This window comes from Cebus imitator, unplaced genomic scaffold (genome assembly GCF_001604975.1).
Source record: "Cebus imitator isolate Cc_AM_T3 unplaced genomic scaffold, Cebus_imitator-1.0 Scaffold475, whole genome shotgun sequence".
In the NCBI taxonomy this organism is placed as follows: domain Eukaryota; kingdom Metazoa; phylum Chordata; class Mammalia; order Primates; family Cebidae; genus Cebus; species Cebus imitator.
Window position 1 is genome coordinate 1,582,490 of NW_016107790.1, and position 24,943 is coordinate 1,607,432.

General features: G+C 40.8%; 1 non-coding gene across 1 annotated transcript; it reads right to left on the bottom strand.

The window, feature by feature from the left end:
- Positions 1 to 1,329: 1,329 nt before the first annotated feature.
- Positions 1,330 to 1,468, bottom strand: LOC119468700. Its single transcript, XR_005197451.1, has one exon. It is a non-coding gene; the product is annotated as a U4 spliceosomal RNA (small nuclear RNA).
- Positions 1,469 to 24,943: the final 23,475 nt, after the last annotated feature.

Consider the following 24,943-nt stretch of genomic DNA (forward strand, 5'->3'; position numbering starts at 1 on the left):
TTAGAATTCCTACCAAACAATCGGCTGGAGTTGGCGGTTGAGGTCCCAGAAAACACTCGATTAGAGAAGGTACCAGGGGTGGCAGCAGTGCTTCCGTTGGACGAGGTGCTTCAGGTTCTAGAAGACACTCGGGTATACGTAGTGTCTGTGGTGCGGGAGAATTCTCAGGTAAAGAAGGTTGTGTAGTTTCCAGTGAACACTCAAGTTCAAGAGGTGCTTGAGGTCCCTGTGGATACTGTAGTATAGGAGGTTGTTGAACTTCCATTGGACACTCACGTTCAAGATGTGGTTCACGTCCCCCTGGACACCGTAGAATTAGAGGTTGTTGGAGTTCCTGGGGACACTCGTGTTCAAGAGCTGTTTGAGGTGCCAGTGGACGCTGTATTATAGGAGGTTGTTGATCTTCCAGGGGACATTCACATTCAAGAGTTGGTTGAGGTCCCCGTAGATACTGTAGTATCGGAGGTTGTTGGACTTCCCGGGGAAACTCACATTCAAGAGCTGGTTGAGGTGCCAGTGGACACTGTCTTATAAGCGGTTGTTGATCTTCCAGGGGACGCTCACCTTCAAGGGGTGGTTGAGGTTCCAGTGAACATTGTAGTATAGGAGTTTGTTGAAGTTCTGCAGGACACTCAAGGTCAGGAACTAATTGTGTTTCCAGTGGACACTCGACTGGTGTATGTTGTTGAGGTTCCTTTGGAAACTCACGTGGCTGAAGTGTCTGAGGTCTCAGGAATCCTTCAACTGCAGAAGGTCTTTCAGAGGCCAGGGGATCTTCCCTTTTAGGAGGTATCAGAGGTTCTAGAGAACCTTCACCTGCAGAGAGTGATTGAAGTCCCAGAGGGCCCGGAGGTGGAGGAGGTGCCTGGCAGCCCATCAATGGTCTGGAAGGGCCAGCCATGAGGTAGGGTAGGTTGGGCCATTCTGGCAGAGGACGAGGCTCCTGTTCAGCCATGTTGACCTGCAAGGCAGAGGTGGAAATGTTTTGAAATATTTTAACATGAGAAACACCAATATGCACACAAGCTGCACCTGATGCCTCAAGTGATGGTCCCTTGACGCTTCCCCTCTTCAGGTTTCTAAATGGCAGCATCAGTGCCATAAAGCATCCATTCCACCGAGTCCTGCTGACAGCAGGGGAGTGAAAACAAGCCATGGGGACAAACTGTTGTCCCCATGCCACTGTCTTTGTCTGCAAATGTAAGCAGGCTGGGGGCCTGTCCCAGGGAAGACAGAGTCACTATACAGCAATGAAGAAGCATGTTTCTGACACGGGGTGTCTATGTCTATCCGCGTTCTTATATAACCGGCATTGGCAATTTGACAGTCTCTACCGTAGACTGTCAAAAATTGCCAATGCCAATTATATTGCAAGTTGTCACGGCAGGGTATTGGAAAAGTTTTAAATTAGCCATAATCGCACCTCGGATAAACCTCATTGGCTACAATACTGCCACTATGCAAAGCTAAGTCACAGCTATTCTTAAGGGGATGTTCTCCAAGCTTTTCACGTTCTGTCGCTGATTCTCAGAACTCTGTAAGGTCAGTGTGACCACCCTGCTCCAAATCTAAGAAAACGGAGTTTCCCAAAGGAAGGAGAACTTTCACCCTGGGACACACAGCTTGCAGGAGGCGGAGTGGAAGTCGATTCCATCTCTGCCTGCAGGGCCCTCTCATCCCCCTTCTGCTTCACTTCTTGGCAAAGGCTCTTCTCCACTCCGGAGGTGCCACCTGTGGGCACAGAGATCTCTGGGGAGATCTGGATTCTTGCAGACCTGCAGGGGAATTGGGAGAGGGTTTTCTGACAGAACAATCCTACGCACAGATGTTAGTTTGGCACAGCTATCATATTTCTTTTAACTTCCAGGTCATAACAACTTTTATGTGCACTATGACATAAAAAATAATATTTTTTCCATGGAAAAATGAGGTGGGAATTCTAAACAACAGACGTTTTAAAAATATGTTCCATTGTAGGTGTACAAGTCCCATGATGTGTGATCAGAGAACTCAGCAACTTTCAAAACTATAGAGGCCAACGAGAACTAGCTTCACTGAGCATCGTTGAAGGTCTTCACTGGGAATTGTCCTCGTAGGTCATGAGTGACTTTCACTCTTCACTACCTCACAGCCAGGGCACATTCTCTGTTACAAATGAGGAACCTCTTCTACCTAGAATGTGAGATCTAGGGTGCCACTGGGTGGGAGTGGGAGCAATGCTGCACAACACAGATGGGACTATGATGAATTATGGCACTGACTTTGTCCGGGAGTATTCAAAATGGCACACAGCACATACTAATTAATGTTGGATTAATGAGTTTTGACTTTTTTTCACTTCCGGGATTACAGCAGATATTCTGAATGCTAATCACCTACCTTATAGAAGAAGAGAAATAAAATCACAGCACAAAACAAAACGCTACATATTTTGGAAACAGGACCCCACAATATTTGGAGTCAAATGGATCAATCAGGATTCCTCGGGCCATGAGACCTCCAGCAGTGGAGCTCAGTGGCATCGCCTCGTGTTATTTCTGCAAACAGAACAGTGGAAGCCCTTCAGTCCTCAGCCCCTAAGCATTGACGGCTTCTGGCAGTGCCAACAAAGATGACCAGCTGGGAATGGAGAAGCCTGGAAGCTCATGGGGAAGATTTTGCTTTGAAAAAGGCCAGACAGAAAAGGCACCCAGAACCCGCAGAGCAGAGACCAAGCCCGGAGAGGGTGCTGTGGGAAAAGACAAAAGTGTCCTGTAATAGAGTGAAAAGGACTCCAGCATTTACCTTTTCTTCATTTCTGATAAAATAGCACAAGGGTAAAAAATGTATTTTTGACCAAAAGTGCTGTTGACATCCTATTAAATAAACATGAACCTACTTAATTTTCTTTCTGTAAATGGTAGATATTTTCATTATTCTTAGGGTGATAAATCATTTCCCTGATTTGTTTTTGTAAAATTCAATATTCATAATAAAGTTCAGAATTGTTCTAAATAATTTCGTATTTATGGTTACAAGTTTACCTCCATAGGAATTTAGCATACTCACACCAAGGCTAGTTATCCACAACAAAATGGCAAGGGAACAAATTCCCAGGGAGACAGCAATTATAATAAGTGTCCAGGGAATTTCAGAAAAGCCAGGCCCGGGATACAAACTTTCAGGCAGGACATCGATGACCTGGAATAATAATAGATGAAATAATGAGAGTCTCAATGACGTTTACCATATTTCGCTCACAAGGAATCATCCTTAAAAACCCTCAACTTCCTCAAAGAGGTAACCACACCCCTCAGCTATCACCAGGGGATCCCACTGCTTCGAGAAGGATTGGAAGTTAACAGTCTCATGGTTCTTGCATGGCTGGTGGTGTTTGTGAGCATTGTGAATGCGGGGTGTCTTTTCTCTTGGTCTAATGCAGGGATGTCCAATCTTTTGGCTTCCCTGGGCCATCGTAAAAGAAGGAGCATTGTCTTGAGCTGCACATAAAATACACTAACATTAAAAATATCTGATAACTTTAAAAAAATTGCAAAAAAAATCACAATGTTTTGAGAAAGTTTACAAATTTGTGTTGGGCCACATTCAAAGCTGCCCTGGGCTGCATGCGGTCTGTCACCTGTGGGTTGGACAAGCTAGGTATAAAATAATTATCATTGTTTTAAAGTTACTTACTTTTTAAATTGGAATACAAATTTGGAAGTATTTATTAGGTGTTACATGACAAAAGACTCCAGAATCCCTGTGAATCACACTTCTTTCTTAGATTACATGAATCTCTGCCATTTAAAGTGTAAGTTGCTGGGTGTGGTGGCTCACGTCTGTAATCCTAGCACTTTGGGAGGCCAACGCAGGTGAATCACGAGGTCAGGCGATCAAGAACATCCTGGCCAACATAGTGAAACTCCATCTCTACTGAAAATACACAAATTAGCTGGGTGTGGTGGCACATGCCTGTAGCCTCAGCTACTCAGGAGGCTGAGGCAGGAGAATTGCTTGAACCAGAGAATCGGAGGTTGCAATGAGCCAAGATCACACCACTGCACTCCAGCCTGGTGACAGAGCAAGACTCCACCTCAAAAAAAAAAACAAAAACAAAACAGCGTAAGTTAAAAAACTATAATAAAGAGATGACAAGCTGGGCGCGTTGGCTCACGCCTATAATCCCAGGATTTTGGGAGGCCGAGGCGGGTGGATCACGAGGTCAAGAGATCGAGACCATCCTGGTCAACATGGTGAAACCCCGTCTCTACTAAAAATACAAAAATTAGCTGGGCATGGTGGCACACGCCTGTAGTCCCAGCTGCTTGGGTGGCTGAGGCAGGAGAATTGCTTGAACCCAGGAAGCGGAGGTTGCGGTGAGCCAAGCATTGCATTTTAGCCTGGGTAGCAACAGCGAAACTCCATCTCAAAAAAAAAATTAAAAAATAAAATAAAAAGATGATTTCATTCAGAAATAAGTATAAAAATACCCAAGTGGGGATCATGAACATGGCCTGAATAGCTAAGATTGTTGATATTAATTCTAGTAGACTCTTACATGAGTGAAGACAAAGACTGCCCCTGAGTAAGTTGAGACAGCTTCTGAGAACATTGCTACACAGATTCCTCAGGATTGAACTGTATGTTCCTGAAAATATCTTAATTCCAAGTGTTTCTTTCAAGATGGTGAATTAAACAGAGATAGGTATTCAACAGGGTGGACTGAGCATTTGCAGAGTCCAGTTGGAATGGGCTGAGTTAGAGATCCGTGCAACAATGGGAACGATTTCAGAAACGTTGTGTTGAGCAGAATCAGACAGACACCAAAGAGTACCTGGGCATGGCATGCATCTGTAGATGTCAAATTCCAGAAGAAGCAAACTCAACCTCTGATGAGAAAGGGATTGGCTGGGAAGAGGGAAAGTTCAGTTTCTGGGGTGACATAATATTGTAGTTCTTGAAAGGGGTTGGGATATGCTGGTGTGTGTACTTCTCCAAGTTAGCAATGTTATACTTCAGATTTGTATCGTCTCTTCTATGTAATTCTTCTTGAGGAGAAGTTTTTATAAAGAAATATTGAACTCTAGTTAATGTTAGCTTTGCTAAACTATTCAGCAGGAAGTATGCTGATGTCTCCAATTCAGTTGGAAATGCATCTAAAATAAGATGGGCTGATGAACGGATAGAGGGGCGGAAAGATGGGTAGATATGTGTTGTCATGTTCATGAAAATGTTAACAAATCAGTGCTGTATTTAAACATTTTTACAATTAAATGTTGATGGTCATTGCCAAATCACTTGTGTCATGTCAGTAATTTTCTCCCTTTAAACAAGAGTTCCAAAATAATGATTATTTACGTTCTATTTTTGAACAGTTTTACACGCAATATCAATTGGATGTTTTTTCTGTCAGTTGGGCTCGGTGTTGCAAAATGCAAGTATACACAGGGAAATCTTGCAGAGGTGCTGCTTTCTGGGTTTTCATTCTCACGACAAAGACCAAATGGGAAAAGCAAGCCTTCTGTCTCTCTCCAAGGGAGAGGATAGACACACTGCCATATATATGTCCATACAAAGGAATGTTACTCAGCAATAAAACAAAAAGCAAACAGTATTTAAAACAATATGAATCCATGTGAACATGATTCTGCTGACTTTACAAAATTCAGAACGGCAAGAATGCCTCTCCTGTATGACACCATGACAGGAAATGGCAGTGCAGGGGGAGGACAGTAGGATGGCGGGAGAAGGACAGATGGACTCCAAAGGAGGAGGAGGAAACTTTGAAGAGGGAGGAATGTGTTTAGTATCTTGAATCTGGAATGTGGTGATGCTTTAACTGCTGTATCCATATGTAAAAGTCAGCTAATTGGATTCTTTACCAAGGGTCTATTTAATATACAGGACTTTACATCATTTAAGTGGTATAAGGAAATTTGATACATAAACTATTAGTTTTTAATCATCTGGAAAAAACATTGCAAATATATTTTAAAAATAATTATAGAACTTTACCTAGAAATTATAATTCAATTAAAAATGGAGATAAGAAAATACAAACTCACACTGGTCGGGAAGCCAAGGTCTTTTAGGTATTTTGAAATTTGTGTTACATTCTTTGGAACAGATCCAAAAATATGCCAACGATGTATGGAAAAATGAGAAAATATAAGAAAAAAGGCTTAAAGTTATAGATGAAAGTGCTACCTAAATATATGTTTATCTATACACAAAACCGAGAGTGGACAGCTGCTGTAATAAGAACACCCAGGTTATATTCCAACAAAAATAATCACAGATTGTTGTTTAGCCCAAGTTTCTAGAAACATTAGCTTTTGAAAATCAATGTTCACTACTGCTGAAACGGGCACTTCATGTCAGATTTTCCAAGTCCAGAAAGATTTGCATCACATAGTCCTCTTGGAATTATGATTAAAACTGTGAGAATTGAGGTCAGTTAAAAACACAATGCCAAGTAACCACTAGCAAGAGCTCACCTTCATATTTTGGAGCATTGCGCATAAAGCACTCAGGAGCAACCTTGGAAATCCACATGGGGAGCAACCTTGGAAATCCACATGGAAAGCAACACAAGCTTTCTGGAATGTAGGCCACCACTACACCAGGCACACATAGTATTTTACAAACACCGGATTTACAAGTATTGGAGGAAAAAATAAATTCAAAATGCCATTCAGATCAATCCACGTGCCAAGACTCCGTTTTGTGCAAATGAAACCTCTCTAGAAAGCAGCCTGTGAGCTCTGTGGCACTTTTGTCTTCAGCCTCACAGTGGAGGTGACTGCAGCCTGGCTCCTGGGAGGGATGCGCCGTCCCTGAGGAGCCTCCACCTGAAAGTGAGCAGGAGCTCTGGGCACAGAGGTGAAAGATATGGATCAAATGCACAAAAGAACAAATGCAATCTTGTCATTGACCAGGAAAACATCCCCGTCCTGGGCACTCTTGTCACATCTGACAACTATCTGAATGCAGGTTATCGGCAGTGGGATCCTACCCAGATTAGGTCCCATGAGGCCAGGAAAAGCTTAGGTTCTGACAGTTGATGGCCATGAACGAGGGTGGAGGTGGAAAATGAAATGAGAAAAATTTATCCAAGTCTTCAAAGGTGAGGTAGGAAACGAGAGTTTAACTGATCTATAAAAATGCAGCCAGGTAAAGGGAAACAAATTCCGACAACGATTAGCAAGACATTTCCTCCTTCATAGACCCAAAAGAATCAAGAGACTCTTCTTTGATTGGAGGCATTCCTGTGGGGCGATTCTGCCTCCATGCAGTGCTTGCTCCCCATCACTTGACTTTTCCAGATCCCTCTCTGAGAATCTGTGCATGCAGCTTAGAACAAATACTCTGGTCTCTAGAAGGTGCCCTCTCCTGAGTGTAGCAGAGAGGTATTGTAATGTGAGGGTGAAACCATTTCAAATAGAAACCTGTGATTTCTTTATATTTGGACAATCAGAAGGGCTTTAAGTCCCTTTCTGCTTTGGGTAAATCAATGATCTGCACAAGACACCTTTGACAGAACAAAGGACAATACAGTCCTTGTTCACATCCTGGTCATGTCACTCCTGGTGACTTCCGCCTTGCAAACACCCCAGCAGGGCGCAACCCTTTTCTGTCCCATCTGAGGGGCTTCTGGGGCTCCCATCACTCTGAATGGACACTGACTCCCTGGAGGCAGCTCCCAAGCGCAGAAGACAGGGATGACTCAGAAGTTCCTAGAAAGTCATCAAACCAGATGACACAGAACTCAAACGACATTTCACTTTGTTTTGTTTGAGTCAAGGTCTCACTCTGTCACTGAGGCTGGAGTGCAGTGGGGCGATCTCGGCTGACTTCCCCCTCCACCTCCTGGGCCCCTGTGATCCTCCCACCTCAGCCTCTCCTGTAGCTGGGACTACAGGCCCACGCTGCCAGGTCTCACCCTATTTTTTGGGGGGTTTCACTCTGTCCCAGGCTGGTCTGGAATTCCTGGACTCAAGTGTTCTGCCCACCTCGGCCCCCCAAAGTGCTGGATGATAGGTGCGAGCTGTGTCATTTCAGCCCCGTGACACATCCCAAAGAAAAGGAAGGAACCCCGCGGGTCCAGTGTCTACTCACCTGGATGGACTGATGGCTGGGAAACCCCAGCACGAGGAGCCAAAAGAGCAGCCACCGCAGCCGCATGTCCTGGTCCTCTCAGGGCACCATGAGGCGGCCAGGACAGAGGTGGGGGTGGCTTAGGGCTGTGGGAGGGAAGGGGAAAAGGATGGGGATGGGGGAGGGAAGGGGAAAAGGATGGAGATGGGGGAGAGGGAGGGAGGGGAACGGGGAACGGAGGAAGGGAGGGGAGGAGATGGGGTGAGGGGAGGGAAAGGGGCTGTTGGGAGCCTGGAGCAGGAGGAGGAGAAAGGGGTCTGGGAAAGGATGGGGTTCAAACGAAGTCCTCAAGCGTGGGTGGGAGGATCAGCTACAGGTCAGTGGGAAAGGGGATCAGCGAAGCAGCAGGACGCGCGGGTTGAGGCAGCGGGAGGCTCAGGAGCAGTTGGAGGGAGACCAGGGCTCTGGTGTCCACCAAAGCTGCTTCTGTCTGGGCGCTGCCTTAGCAACCCTGGGCCTTTATACTCCCCCTCCACCAATCCCCGGCCCCGGTGGCAGTTGCCTCACAGTGGACATTCTACGAGGTGCCCATCATCTGCCAACGCCCCTCCCCCACCTGGGCGGGCAACATGGGGGCCTCATCTCTACACAATGTGACAAGTTAGCCAGGGATGGTGGCCTGCAGTCCTGCTCCCAGCTACTCAGAAGGCTGAGGTGGGAGGATTGTGTCAGTCTCACAAAACAAGACCCTGCTTGAAATAACAGAAATTAAGTAAAACACAAATACAAAGAAAAATATTCTTTATTCACAAATTGGTAGAATTAATATTGTGAAAATGTCTATCTTACATAAAGTGATCTACAGATTTAATGCATCCCTATCAAAATACCAATGCCATTCTCCACATACAAAAGGAATATCCCAATTCATTCTGTTCCCACAAAAGAAAACCCTCTATAGTCAAAATAATTAAAAGAAAAAAACAAAAAGCTGAAGGCATCACAGAACCTGCCTTTGAAATATACTACAAAGCCATAATAAGCAAAAGGGTATGGTATTGGCAGAAAAATAGACACATAGGCCAAAAGAGCAGAATAGAGAGCCCGGAAATAAATCCACGCATTACAGCTGAGGTGACAAAACATAAAATGGAAAAAGGACAAACGCTTCAATACATGGTGTTGATCCTTTTACTATTCAAACTAACGTTATACTCACCATACTGTGTTAGGACTTAATACTGTCTTCTACTAATACTTAATACTGTCTTTTACTAGTACTAACCATACTGTGTTAGGACTTAATAGCTTTTACAAATAAATCCAGACAATGCTAATTCACCGATGGAATCTTCTGGCCTGCAGACAGTGCACGCCTCTTGTGCCAATTAAGTGATCCAAATGGTGTATTCATGGCTATAAATGGCCTCAAACACTCCAGTTAAGAGTAAGTTCTCACCATGTTAGAAAATTCCAAACCTCTCATCAGAACCTGCAAAGCATTATGTGGTGTGATGGGCGGGATAACAGTGAGAAAGTTGTAGCCAGAAGACAGGCAGTGAGGACTGTGATGCAAAGCAGAGTTAGGATGAACACAAAGAGGCAGCAGAAGACTGCAGATTATTGGAAAAGTGAACAAGTGGAATTCCGCTTCACACCTTTGGAGAGAGCCAGTTGTGTAGCCTGGGAACAGATGTCCTCTCTCCACTGCAAAATCAATACCGTTTCTTCACCATGGATGCTTTCAGTCTCTAACTTGGAGACACAAACTCACTTCAACAGAATTATTAACCCCAAACAACAAAGGGGCCAATAAACCAACAACAAAATTGGTTAATTCCACTAAAGAACAAAAAAAACCAAAAAACTAACAAACAACCCCAAGGGCCAACCGAAAAAAATGGCCCAAAAAAAAAAAAAAAACCAAAGAAAACAATTACAAAAAGTAAAAGAACAATAACTAAGGAAAAATGAGCTGAAATTGGGTTGTCTAACTGAAAGAATTAAATCAAATGTACTAGTTAAATAAAATGTAACTTAACACACTCATTGTGAAGATACTCACATCTGAGAACTACTAGGGGAGCACCATTAAGTTTTATGGAAATTCTCTTTCCCACCCTGGGCAGGTCATGGAAGCATGACTGCATGAACAATGGGATGGGAACATTATGTGTGAGGTCCAGCATGAATAACAGGCAAGTAAAAACAGAGGATTTGCATGAGGAGATTCTGAACCAGGAGCCAGAATATTATACAGAAATGAATTCAACACAAAGGAGAGAATCGAGATTTCCTTCAAAATCTATGAGGTTTGTAGTTTTCTAGTAAATTATCAAGACTATTAAAATGATCTGTTTGAATCCAATCTTGCTATTTTCTTTGTTGTGCGTACTTTCAAAATAGGTAGACACCCACACTCACACAAACACAATTACGTGCTCCGTAATTCTCTTAAACCTAAAGTTTATCTTATTGTGTTTGGTTCTTGTTTTCTTAGACAAGGGCACACTTTGCTGCCCTGGCTGGAGTGCAGTGGCATGAACACAGCTCACTGTGGCCTTCATCTCCCAGGCTCACATGGTCCTTCCACCTCAGCCTCCCGAGTAGCTGGGACTGAAAGTGTACACCACCACTCCCAGCTAATTTTAAAAAATCTGTAGTAGAGACAGGTGTCACTCACTATGCTGCCCAGGCTGGTCCCAAACTTTTCAGCTGAAGCAACCCTCCCATATTGGCCTCCCAAAGTGCTGGGATTACAGCCGTGAGCCACCATGCCCAGGCTAGTTTATGTTTACAGTTATATATTTGTATATTTACCTCCATGCAAATCACAACTTAAACTCTCTCTGTGTTTTGCAGGGCAGAGGGGTTGTACATCCAAGAAAAATTACAGGAAAAAATTTTAAATTACTCAGAAATGTAGGTATTTATTTATACTTCTGTATAATCTTTATTATAACAATAATGACTCTGTAGTTACAAAGAAAAGTATAAAAAACTATGAGAACCATATTCTTCCAGTTACTTGCAGTTAAAAAGTCACTGGGAATGAAGATCACTGAAGATGTTACTCCACTCTGCCATCGGAGAGCAGATTGTTGCCGTCCGTTATCGACACCGTTGAGTAAGATGGAATTGATTTTTGGTAGGATAACACATTATTCCATGAGCACCAGATCTAACACATTTAACACAATTGTGTTCAATTAAAAACAAATTAAGTTCACAAAGAATCTTAAAAAGCATTTCAAAACTTGCGGTATATTACCATAATGAAATACTGCTAGAACCAATGATTTATGAAATTCAAAATGATTCTCTCTTCTTATAATGCAGAAGATAAACACTTAACTCATGAATCAATTACAGGTATGTAAGACAACTACAAAGAGGCTTTGTAGCAAGATTTGACTCACACATCTTACATTTCAGCATCTTTCATCTTTCGTGCAAAAGTATATCAGCGATGCACACTTAATATAAAATAACTTCTCGTATCTCTGATGCAGCAACCATTAAGCATGTGTTTTCACGTCAGCACTAGAAATAAAGACATCGCATCAATTGATCTGAGAGTTGAATTACATCAATACTGGCTTTTCTAACTATTTAACATTTTTTCAATGCAAAAAAGTGTATCTTGAACGCACTTATAACTCTACAAAAAATCAATCTCATCCTTCATTTAAACGTAAATGTGAATGAATGATCTATTTCAAGTCCAGATTACTCTGTAGACTCAAAACTGATTCAGCGTCATGTCCGAACATGTCAGTGCCCTGTTCCTTTCTCTTTCCCTAATGTTTACTTAGACTTGATTTTGCTTATTTTCCCCATTTACTGCATTTGAAAAATATCTTTTAGTATGAACCCTGGTGTTTTCTAAGATATAGTTTCTGAACAAATGTTCTTCCACGCTTATGACATTTGAAGGGTTTCTCTCCAATACAAATTCTCTGAATTTGAATAAAGTTTAGGCAGTTGATGCAAGGCTTCCATCTAGTATAAAATATATTTCTAATTTTTTTTTTCAGAAGAAATACTCTTTAGTGCTCTGGAAACTTGTATTTCATGAAAGGTCTTTCAACAGTCATTATCTTTATAATAACTTGATTAAGTACGAACTCTGATGTAAAGTAAGATGTGAGCAGTTACTAAAGGCTTTCCCTATTTTTGCATTTGTTTATTTTTTTCTCAAATATGAAGGCTTTCATGTACAGTCAGGTGTGAGAAGTGGGTAAAGGCTTTGTCACATTTTTCACACTTGTAGGATTTCTCTCCAGTATGAATTCTCTGACGTACAATAAGATTTGAGGACTGGGTAAAGTTTTTTCCACATTCGTCACATTTGTAAGGATTCTCTCCAGTTTGGGTTTTCATAGGTTTAGTGAGTTCTGATGACTGCTTAAAGATGGTGCTATATTCTTCACACGTGTAGGGATTTTCTTCACAATGAGTTTAAAATTTAAAAGTAAATTTAAAAATAAAAAGCCATAAAGGATCATTGTAATTATTTCAACCTTCTACTAGTTCACTCCATGCAGCTAACTCCCGTTAGTCTCGATATTTGATCAACAACGCTCATGAATACATCAACTTTCCATGAGAGCTCTAGGAATTTTTCTCTTTATTTCAATGGCACAATCTCTAATATTATCAGAAATTCATATTTAAGAATACTCCTCAGAGTTCTAAAGCTGATTATAAACCACTCTATAAACAGACCAAAGTAAAACCACAATTGTGAATAACAAAGTCTTAGAACGGTCATGGTTAAAAACAGAATTTACAAGGAAATTTGGTTACTTCTGTGGCATACAATGTGACATAATAATCATAATTACTATTGATAACATATACTAAGATATATCAGAATCACAGGATTCTCATATAATTTTGGAACACATACTAATAACACATTTATATAAATATAATCCAAAGAAGGTTAAACACCATTTCATATTTGATGATGCTTCCAGTATGATTTTATTATACCAAATAAACAAATTATGCCTCTTTTGGACTTCAGGGGACATAATATCAAAAAATTAAAAGGTCAAAAGGACTAAATTTAGAACTTGATTTTGGAAAGTTTGTCAAATTTAAACAAAGTTTGTCAAATATAAAAAAAAAGTTTAAAACACTTGATATCATAAATGGTATCACAGGTCATTGTAAAATAAGTCATTCATTCAGTCAAGGTGATAAATCAAATATTTGTTTATTTATTTTTAGAGATGGGGTCTCGCTTTGCTGCCTAGGCTGGAGTGCAGTGGCTATTCACAGGTGTGATCCCACTACTGATCAGCACGGGAGTTTTGACCTGCTCTGTTTCTAACCTGGGCTGCCTCACCCCACCCCCGCTTAAGCAACCTGGTGATCCCCTGCTCCCGGGATCACCAGGTTGCTTAAGTGCGGACACCCAATGGGCATAGCACACTAGAGCCCAGAACTCCTGAACTCAAGCAATCTTCCAGCCTCAGCCTCCCAAGTGGCTGGGACTACAGGCACATGCCACCACCCCTGGCTCAAATATTTTTTGAAAAGGCAAAGGCCTTATTCTTTGAGAGAGGAGACTTAATTTCCTAAGCAATAAGTACTAATAAAGACAGCATGAGGCCAATTGAATCTGCCTCAAGTCTTATAAACAAATCTATTAAATTTTAATCATCTCGACCATAAGATATAATTTCCATAAACCTTTTTACAACCTTTTATAACTTTTTAAAGGGTTAGTTAATGCTCCAAGAAAAATCTTGTTAATCTGACACAGGCGCACATGCTGGTCTTGCATGAGTGTTTACTTGATTATTAATGTTTAATCTATAGAGAAACTCCAATATAACTTTCTCTCTCAAAATTGGCCCCTAAAATCTCGCACACACACCTCTTCTTCAGTAGTCCCTGGGCCTAGAAGGGTTGAATAGTTTTAATTTCTGCCTGTGTTTCATGAATGCAGTTTATTTTTATTGTTATCACCTCCTGAGTCTGAGATGAGCCTTTAACTGCTGTCAGTGTTTAAGATTCAGCAGGGCTTGGTCCCTTTTAGATCCAGGAGTCAAAGCCCTGTAACTCAACAGCGCAAGGACTTTAAAAGTGATACAGAAAGTTACATGGATGTAATAGTCTTAATTAAAAACAAAACTGGCTGGGTGTGGTGGCTTGTGCCTGTACTTCCAGCCCTTTGGGAGGCTGAGGTGGGCGGATCACGAGGTCAGGAGTACAAAGCCAGACTGGTCAACATAGTGAAACCTCACCTCTACTAAAAATACAAAAATTGGCAGGGCGCGGTGGCTCAAGCCTGTAATCCCAGCACTTTGGGAGGCTGAGGCGGGTGGATTACAAGGTCAAGAGATCGAGACCATCCTGGTCAACATGGTGAAACCCCGTCTCTACTAAAAATACAAAAACATTAGCTGGGCATGGTGGCGCGTGCCTGTAATCCCAGCTACTGAGGAGGTTGAGGCAGGAGAACTGCCTGAACCCAGGAGGCGGAGGTTGCAGTGAGCCGAGACCGCGCCATTGCACTCCAGCCTGGGTAACAAGAGTGAAACTCCGTCTCAAAAAAAAAAAAAAAAACAAAAAAAACAAAAATCAGCCAGGCATGGTGGCGCGTGCCTTAGTCCCAGCTACTCGGGAGGCTGGGACAAGAGAATCACTTGAACCCAGGAGGTGGAGATTGCAGTGAGCCGAGATTGTACCACTGCCCTCCAGCCTGGTGACAGAGTGAGACTCCTTCTCAAAAAAACAACAAAAAAAACCCTGATCTCAGTTTTCCTAAGCAAATCAAAACTTAATAATGATGTAGGAATTATTACAATGAAACAAAATCTGTTTGTTAGTCCAGTTACCAAATGGCAAAAACACAAAAATAAACCCTTCTGCAGTCTGACTGCTGTTCTCTATGGGGAGTCTATTTAGATAACCTGAAAGTCAAAACTAATGAAAAAAGGGTACTGAAAAAAGGATACTTGAATTAATTAGACGTAGGAAGAATGTGTCCTGAGTGAAGGTTTTCTTTTTCTTTTCGTTTCTTTTTTGGGGGGGGATACAGTCTTGCTCTGTCGCAGGGCTGGAGTGCAGTGGGGCAATCTCAGCTCACTGCAGCCTCCGTCTCCTAGGCTCAAGTGATTCTCCTGCCTCAGCCTCCCTAGTAGCTGGGATTACAGGCATGCACCACTATGACTGGCTAATTTTTTGTATTTTAAGTAGAGATGGGTTTCGCCATGTTGGCCAGGCTAATCTTAAATTCCTGACTTCAGGTGATCCAACCCACCTTGGCCTCCCAAAGTGCTGGGATTACAGGCATGAGCCACCACGCCCAGCCAGGTTTTCAATTTTATAAAATGATTTAGACATGTTAAGAAAAGTCAAGAGCCCAGAATGTTACATTGGAAGAAAACATTTCCTTTAAGCCTTTAAGATGAAACATTTTTAGCATTAGGTCATAACAGCATTTAGAAATTGAAGATAAGAAGTTAGAGGAGCTGATGAAAAAGTTGGAGTGAATTATTATCTCAAGCGTTCTCAAACTGGAGAGAAAACTGAAAATAGCAAGCCACAATAAAAGTTAAATCTGGGGGCTAACAAAAAAAAATCTTTTGTAATTTTATGAAGAGTAAATCAATACCTTAAGAAAATCTTGTTGTTCTAACCAATTCTTTAGTGTATTAGGGTATTTTAATAGCAAAGCCTAATCTCTAGAGGCTTTCATAAATAATTTTTTAAACTATAGCCAACACAAAGTTTTTTATAGAAATTATCCTTTTACAAAGCTTATTATGACTTACACAAAGCATTTATGATATATGCCTGTGTTCCCAGACCAAACTGAGGGTCGAGCTGCTATTTCTTGTGGCCCAATAATGAGATGCAGATGAACCGGGGAGGAAGAGAGTTTTCATTTCTGTAACTGGTTACAGGAAGAAGGCCTGGAAAACATTGCTTAGACCAACTCAAAATTACAAAGTTTTCCAGAGCTTATATACCTTCTAAGCTATATGTATGAGTAAATATGCATTCATTTAAAGACATAAGTGGTTAACTTCTTTTAATCTATAACTAAGATCTGAGTCCTGAAGACCTTCCTCTGGAGCCTCAGTACATTTACTTAATCTAAAAGGGTCCAGGTGCTGGGGTGATTACCCTTATCTTGTACCCTGCTAAATCACGGAGATTTGGGGAGTTCCTTCAGACTCCTAATAAACTTGTTTGTGGAGGACTGGGGAGTTTCTTCAGACGCCCAATAAAACTTGTTTAATCCTAAATGGATCCTGTTAAGAATTCCTTCATTATCTTGTCATGTTTCAAGGCCCAGAAAAAGCCTAGGCAAAAGTCTTGGTGGGCTTTTGTTACATTCCAGCCTTTGTATAAGGTCACTGGCTCTTTCAGCTTTTAATATTTAACTTATATCACTCAGTCAGTGCTGACACAGTTGTTATGAAGGCTACATTAGTGAGACTTGGCCTGCCACACTTGCACTTCCTGTTTATCTTAAATATCCCTCTTTCTTAAATAACCACTCATTTTATTTTAGGACAAAAAATTTACCAGACAAATTCTTTCCCATATAAAATTATTTTCCTTTTAACTTTTATTACCAAAAATACCTCTTTATATCTATAACTTTCTTTACATCTCTCTTATTTACTGGTTCCTTTTGCCTTGTTTCATAAATAACCTTTGAATTAGAAATTATTTCCCTTTAATAAGAACACCTTTTTTTTTTTTTACTTTTTTTTTTGAGACGGAGTTTCGCTCTTGTTACCCAGGCTGGAGTGCAATGGCGCGATCTCGGCTCACCGCAACCTCCGCATCCTGGGCTCAGGCAATTCTCCTGCCTCAGCCTCCTGAGTAGCTGGGATTACAGGCACGCGCCACCATGCCCAGCTAATGTTTTGTACTTTTAGTAGAGACGGGGTTTCACCATGTTGACCAGGATGGTCTCGATCTCTTCACCTCGTGATCCACCCGCCTCAGCCTCCCAAAGTGCTGGGATTACAGGCTTGAGCCACCGCACCCGGCTAAGAACACCTTTTAAAGAAAAATGTTTGCTTGCTGTAATAAATATATACATATGTTTAAATCAGGTAACATTACAGAAGCAAGTAGTTTAAGATCGTAGTTTAAGAGCATAGTTTAAGCAAGTAGTTTAAGATTTAAGTTTAACAACAAGGAACTTGTCTGTTTATATTCTTGGGGTTCCATAAGGAAGAACAGAGATTTCTCCCCGGAAAGGAGTCTGGTGCCTTCTCTGTTTTCTTTAAGGAATTCCAAGCTGTTAGAAATTATTTAGATCCTTCATGCAGCAGAGGGTGGCCAGAACAAGGAGAGACAGGCCAAAGTAATTTGAGGAAACAGAAGTCAGTCAACTAAGAAAAAAAAAAAAAAAAAAAAAACTTTTTCTCAAAAAACAAGATCCTAAGACAGAGAAAAAGCATAAAGACCTTATATGCATACGCACACATCTTGGATATTAGCTTTTAATTAAGCTGACTTTTACCCATTAAGTCCTGAAAAATCCTTTTAAATCTCTTTTAACCATATTTTAGCTGGCACAACCTGCTGATATTTCAACAGTATTAATAACGCAAAAATAACACAAAATAACCTGAAAGGACCTGATTTAGGAACCAAACCCAGGCTGCTGTGGTGAAACCGGGCAGAATCTTAGCTACTGAACTACAGTAGGGCAACCACAGTAGTTCTTTCAGTTTGGCCTTGGCTAGCAAAAGCTGGCCTTGTTATGTAAATAAAGCCTGGCTTTTTTTTTTTTTTTTTCCAGCTGCAGAAATGTAGCCAATTCAGAGGCCTTGTTCCCTATAATTTGGAACTTTCCTTCAAATTTGACCAAGCTAGGTAGAGTTGATCAAACCTAATGGGAAAAAGACTGAAACAACAAAAACAGAAACAAACAAACAAAACCAGTTAAGCAAAACAAACAAAAAATGATCACACAATTTATACAATTACTGAGTGCTCTAATGGTAAGAAAAAATGAAGACCAGTTGATTGTTAATCTTAACTTTTAGTCATTAAGGAGAATTTCCAAGATAAAATCCCAATTCAACTACTTACTGAGGAAAGGGGCACAGGCTGAAGACTGCTCTCTACCATACTAGGAGCAGGAAAAAAACTCAAACATGCGTTCCCTGTTGGAAACGAGCTAAATATCCAAAAAAGAGTTTCCTGTTCTCCATCATCATGGAAGCAGGAAAACTCACTTCCTTGTTGGAAGTGAGCAAAATTCCAGAAAAGGAGTTGTACAACACAATAAACCTTAGATCTCAACCAAAGTTTGGGAGATCAGGGATTCTTTGGAAGGAGGAGCTCTCAGGCCTTAGCAATTGTCCTGTTGGTTTGAACAGTAAAGATAGCTCAAGTTGGTAAGAAGTACCAATAGGAGATTTGTCAAAGGTCGGGGCTACCTCCGCTCAAAGTCCCTTTGTGGTCACCAATTTGTAAACCAAAAGGTATCTGAGACAGGTCTCAATCAATTTAGAAGTTTATTTTGCCAAGGATAAGGACATATCCAGGAGACAGGCCTATGCCTTTTTCCAAAGATGGCTTTAAAGGAGAATTCTTAAAGGGTAAAATGGGCTGCAGGGGAAAGAGGGAGGATAAGGTAATCCACATGTTACAAGAGAAAGGGAGCAGGCAGGGGAATAGTCAATAATGTGTTGATCTTGCACTCAGTAAATCAGCACTTTACATAAGGTGAACATAGAGTAGCTACCTGTGGAGTTCTTTTTTTTCTTTTTCTATTCTTTTTTTTTTTTTAGACAGGGTCTCACTCTGTCATTCAGGCTGGAGTGCAGTGGCACGATCTCAGGCCACTGCAAACTCTGCCACCTGGGTTCAAGAGATTCTGGCACCTCAGCCTCCGCAGTAGCTGGGACTACAGGCATGCATTGCCATGCCCAACTAATTTTTTGTTTTTTTGTATTTTTTGGTAGAGACAGGGATTCACCATGTTAGCCAGGCTGATCTCTAACTCCTGACCTCAGGTGATCCGCCCACCTTGGCCTCCCAAAGTGCTGGGATTACAGATGTGAGCCAACATGCCTGGACCTATGGAGACAATTAAGCTTTTATCTGTAGCTATCTGTTTGGGAACAAAAGAAAAGGTAGTTGTTTGCATGACCCAGCTTTCAGCTTCATTTTTTTCCTTTTGGCATAATGAATTTATTTTCCTTTCATCAAAGAAACTCTAGCCCCAAACCAAAGAATAGATTTTATATGTGAATACCATATCAAGACTCTCATTAGAATAGAAGATGTTCAGTCTCACACACATGTAGAGATACTATCTCCCTTAATAAAGCCATTTTGAGATACTGAGAACTACTTATATTTGGGATATATGTGAGAACTAAACTCTAATTATTTTTTTGGCCAAATTCCTATCTAAGGGGTCTGGGGAGTCATGCCCTACAAATCATAAATTCTCATCAGATGGATTTTATTTAAGTCTATGTATGGTGACTTATTTTCCAACCTGACTCTGGCATAACATTATGAGACAAGGAAGAAAATCAAAATATTTTATCCCAAAACACGTTTCTTTGCCATAGTTTGAAATGGCCCTGCAAAGCTGTTCTTTGTGGGGAAAAATGTGCATCTGTAATGAATCTCTATTCACATAGCTAGATCTTTTTCTTCCAGACCCTCCCAATCCTAAAGAGATTAACTAAGATCTGAAAAGGAAACATTTGCCATCTGTCGTCTCTAAGGACAGCCACTATAAGACTTCAAGACAACTTTGGTCTCCACAATCTTTTATCTTAACCTGAACACTCCCTTTCTACCGATCCCAGGTCTTTAGACAAACTCAACCGATTGTCAACCAAAAACTGTTTAAATTCACCTATAGCCTGGAAGCACCCCTGCCCCCACAACTGTTTGAGCTGTCCTGCCTTTCTGGACCAAATGAATGTATTTCTTTTTTTTTTTTTTTTTGAGACGGAGTTTCGCTCTTGTTACCCAGGCTGGAGTGCAATGGCGCGATCTCGGCTCACCGCAACCTCCGCCTCCTGGGTTCAGGCAATTCTCCTGCCTCAGCCTCCTGAGTAGCTGGGATTACAGGCACGCGCCACCATGCCCAGCTAATTTTTTGTATTTTTAGTAGAGACGGGGTTTCACCGTGTTGACCAGGATGGTCTCGATCTCTTGACCTCGTGATCCACCCGCCTCGGCCTCCCAAAGTGCTGGGATTACAGGCTTGAGCCACCGCGCCCGGCCTGTATTTCTTAAATGTATGTGATTGATGTCTCACGCTTCTCTAAAATGTATAAAACCAAGCTGGCCCCAACCACCTGAGGCACATGTTCTCAGGACCTCCTGAGGGCTGTGTCATAGGCCATGGTTATGCATACTTGGCTCAGAATAAATCTCTTCAAATATTTTACAGAGTTCAACTCTTTTTACAGATGAGATTTGTGTGAATACTTTCCCCCTTGTAATTCACTGGTGACACAGTATCCTCATCTAAACAATAATTCACTATGCCAGGACTTGAAAACAATTGAACAACAAAAACAGCAGAAATCTATGATTTGGGTGAAAAAAAAAATCATATTTCCAGGCCATTTTAGAATAATCTGGCATGGATTTGTTTCTAAAATAACCTACAGTTTGAGCAAATTTGAATGAAAGATCATGCTTCTGGGCCATTTTGGGGAAGAAAAGCTGCTTTAAGTCTTATGTAAAACAACAAAATAAAACAAACAAACCTAAAAAACTCCACAATTTGAATGAATATGGATAAATAAACTGCATGTCTGTGTCACTCTAGGAAAAAATTATGGTGAAGACTTCACGTCCACCGCCTGCCCCCACCCCAGGATTTAGCAGATTTGGATTAAATATTTTTACACCATTTTAGAAGAAAAACATGGCATGCAATTATGTCCAAAATTACATTTCTGGCAAGTTTGAATGAAAAAAATCATCTTTTTGGAAAAATTTTTTTGCATTGGACTTATATTCAAAAACCTTCCACTTTTTGGAAGAAAAAGCTGGCAATAGGGCTGATGTGCCAAAAAACTGGAGTAAATCTGGATTTAAATTTAAAAAATCACGTTTGGGGTCATTTTGAAAGAAAGTCTGAGACAGGACTTAAGTCTAATAAACCCTACAATGTTAGTAAATTTTAAGAAAAAAGATTTCCCAGTCAATTACAAAGAACAATCTGGCATAGAACTTACCCTAAAAATCACAATTTAAGGAAATTTGGATAAAATATCACATTTTTAGCTTACTCTGGAAGAAAATTCTGGCATAGAAATTATTTCCAAAAAAGTCATTATTTGAGCCAATTTGATTGAAAAAGCACACATCCAGGCCATTTAGAAGAAAAGTCTTACACATGATTTAGATCCAAAGATCCTAAGATTTCAGTAAATTTGGATGAGAAATAATATTTTCTGCATATTTTAAAAGGAAAATCTGGTGTAGAACTTAGTTCCAATAGGCCTCCAAATTTGAGCAGATTTGGATGAAAATATCACATTTCCAGGGGATCTGAGGAAAAATATGCAGCATATGAGTTAATTCCCCAAAAAACTACTAATTATATAAATTTTGATTTTTAAAACATGTGTTTATTCTTCATTTCGGGAGAAATTCGGCAAAGAATTTGTGTACCCTAAAACCCATGATTTGAATGAATTTGAATGAAAAGTGTATTTATTTCTGAGCAACTTTGTAAAATAATGTAGCATAGAATTTATGACCACATGTCCTAAAAACTTGAGCAAATTTACATGAAAAGTTACATTTGTGGGTCATTTTAGAAAAACCCGGCATAAGAATTATTTCTAAACACCCATAAGACTTAGTGAGTTTGGATAGAAAATAATCCTGTTTTCAAGGCCATTTTGGAAGAAAAATAGAGTATGGTATTACATCCAGGAAATCTTACTTATGCAAATTTGAATGCAAATTGTCTTTGTGGGCCATTTTAGAAGAAAATTCTGCTGTTGGGCTTATATTTAAAAAAAAAAAAAAAAACTCCACTGATTATTTAACTACTGGAGCTACATACTAAGTTTTGAAATTCGGAAGTATAAGTTCTCCAAATTTAAAAAAAGCCTCTTTTTATTTTTTTGAGATGGAATCTCACTCTGTTGCGCAGACTGGAGTGCAGTGGCATGATCTTGGCTCATTGTAAACTCTGCCTCCCAGGTTCAAGCAATTCTTCTGCCTCAGCCTCCCAAGTAGCAGGGACTACAGGCGCATGCCACCACACCTAGCTGATTTTTGTATTTTTAGTAGAGATGGGGTTTCACCATGTTGGCCAGGCTGGTCTTGAACGCCTGACCTCATGTTCTGCCCACCTCGGCCTCCCAAAGTGCTGGGATTATAGGCGTGAACCACTGTGCCCGACCTGATTGCCTCTTTTTAACCTAACACTTAGCACCCTGGACACAGTGTTCTCAGACTGTGTGTCCCATCCCTACTCCCACTGACTAATCTTGGAGATTCTTTCATATAAGTACATAGTGATGTTTCTCATTCATTGTTATGACAGTATTATTGTTTTGTGCATGATTTTTATTTAATCAGTTCCTCTACTGAACATGTTTTTCTTTGCTAAAATTTGAAATTAGTCACTACTGCATTGAAAACTTATCTAAATCATTTTGTACATGAACATGTGCAGCTACTGAATAAATTCCATTGAGATTTTGAGCTCAAAGGGAATACGAATTTTAAATTTTGAAAGATATTACCAAGTTGTCCACCAGAAGACTTGTGCCAATTTAGATTCCCAAGACTAACGTATATGTATGCCTGTTTCTACCGTCTACAATACTATGTTCAAATTTGTAGTCTCTGCTAATCTGGCAGGTGCAAATCTCTATGTGTGGTTTTCATTTGGATCTTTACTGATGTCAAGGATATTTTCGAATGAAAGAAGACTTCTCTTCCTATGCTGTGATCTGTCCTTGTATTTTTTAGTATCTTCTATTGTGTTGTTGATTTTTAAAACTTCATTTCTAATGGTATGCAGATAGGAAAGACAGAATCCCCGCTCCACCAAGTTTGTCTTTTGTTTTGGCTGTGTGAATTGCCTTGTAGAATTTATTTTTGTGTAGACTAATTTGACCTTTTTCATTATGACTTTGAGATTTTGAATCAGTTAGAAAGTCAGTCCTGGGTTATAAAGGTGTTTCAATGATCTACTGCTGTATAACAGACAATCCTAAAATTTGAGGCTTAAAACAACTACTGTACCAAGCCTCAGTTCTGGTTGATTGAGCTCAGTGGAAAGGTCCTCACTTGAAGTCCCTCAATTGGTTGCAGATGTTGGCTAGGGTTTGTCATCTGAAAGGCCTGACAGGACACGGCATCCAAAGTAGCGCTCCCACATGCCTGGAGTTGAGGCTCACTGTTGGCTAGCTCAGCTACGGCTGATTACGAGAGCACCTCTATGAGGCCTCTCCATGTGACTAGAAGTTTTCACAGCATGGCAGCAGGGCTCAAAGAGTAGAAGCTGTAAGGCTTCTTATGAACTAGTCTCAGAAGTCCCATTATATCACTTCTGCTACACCCTCTTAATGAAGCAAGTCACTAAGACCAGCCCAGATACATGGGAAGGTAACACGTCCATTCCATGTGAAATATATACCCATCCCTCCAAAGATGCCCCCAAAGTCTTATCCCACTATGGCTTTGGCTCAAAGATCAGGATCTCATTCTCTAAATCACGTCAAGGTGTAGATGATGCTTTATCCGAAGACCTGTGAACCATAGAAGCATATCTAACACCCAGTGTTGATTCAGAGATAACTATCCTTGAAAAGTGCTTCTATTAAAAAATGGGGAACTAGCGGGTAATGGTTCTTAGAAATTCAGCAGTTTAGCTGGGCATATGCCACCAGTATCCCTGAGAGTGATTCTCCATGATGTCTGCAGTCCAAGTTATTCTTCCTTTTCCATGAGAAATGGCCTATGCCTGCAGCTTAGTAGGTTTCTCAGCCTGCCTCCCTGCCCAAAGAAAGAGGTAGGGGCTTTTCTGTCCTTTTCAAGGCAAGCTAGTGTTTCTGTTACAAATGTTATGGGTTCTCTATGCTTCTTATTGAAGCTCATTCCATTAGACAAAAACCATATCCACAAAGCTCTTTAAGACAAGCCCCTGGGTTGAGTGTCAAGGTGCTATGGGATGATTCCCTTAAAATTTGGAACCATTTTGTGTATAGTCTAGGAGCCACACACTTAAATATTTCTGAAGTCTTAAAAAGGGGTCTTACAGTTGCACCCTTGAGATGATCTTTACCTTGAAGGCCACTTACTTTGAGCAAAGCCACACAGTAGAGCAAGTATAGTTAAGAATATTTACATAGGGTTAAATACTTTAAGCCCTGAGACAGGAGAACTGTTTAGACTATGTGGCTAAAGGACCTTAGACCAGTTACCTGATGACTGACATGGGGACTGGGTCCTGGGATAGAGGAACATGACTGAAAGTCCTACACAGTGGTGTTACAGGACTGATTGGGGAATGCAGCTTCAAGGGTTCTATCACTGTTATTGGAGGGCCAAGGAAAACACATGGTTAAAGATTGTCATATACAGTCAAATGTTGCCTTAACAAGGATATATTCTGAGAAATCATTAGGTGATTTAGTCATTTTGCAAACACTGTAGAGTGTACTTATGCAAACCTGGAGAGCACAGCCTCCTATACACCTGGGCTATATGGTATAGCCTATTGCTCCTAGGCAACAAACCTGTACAGCAGGTCACACTGCGTACTGTAGGCACTGAGTACTGTGGGCAACTACAATACAATGGTAAGTATTTGTACATCTAAACTTAGAAAAAGTAAGGTAAAATACAGCATAAAAGACAAAAAAAA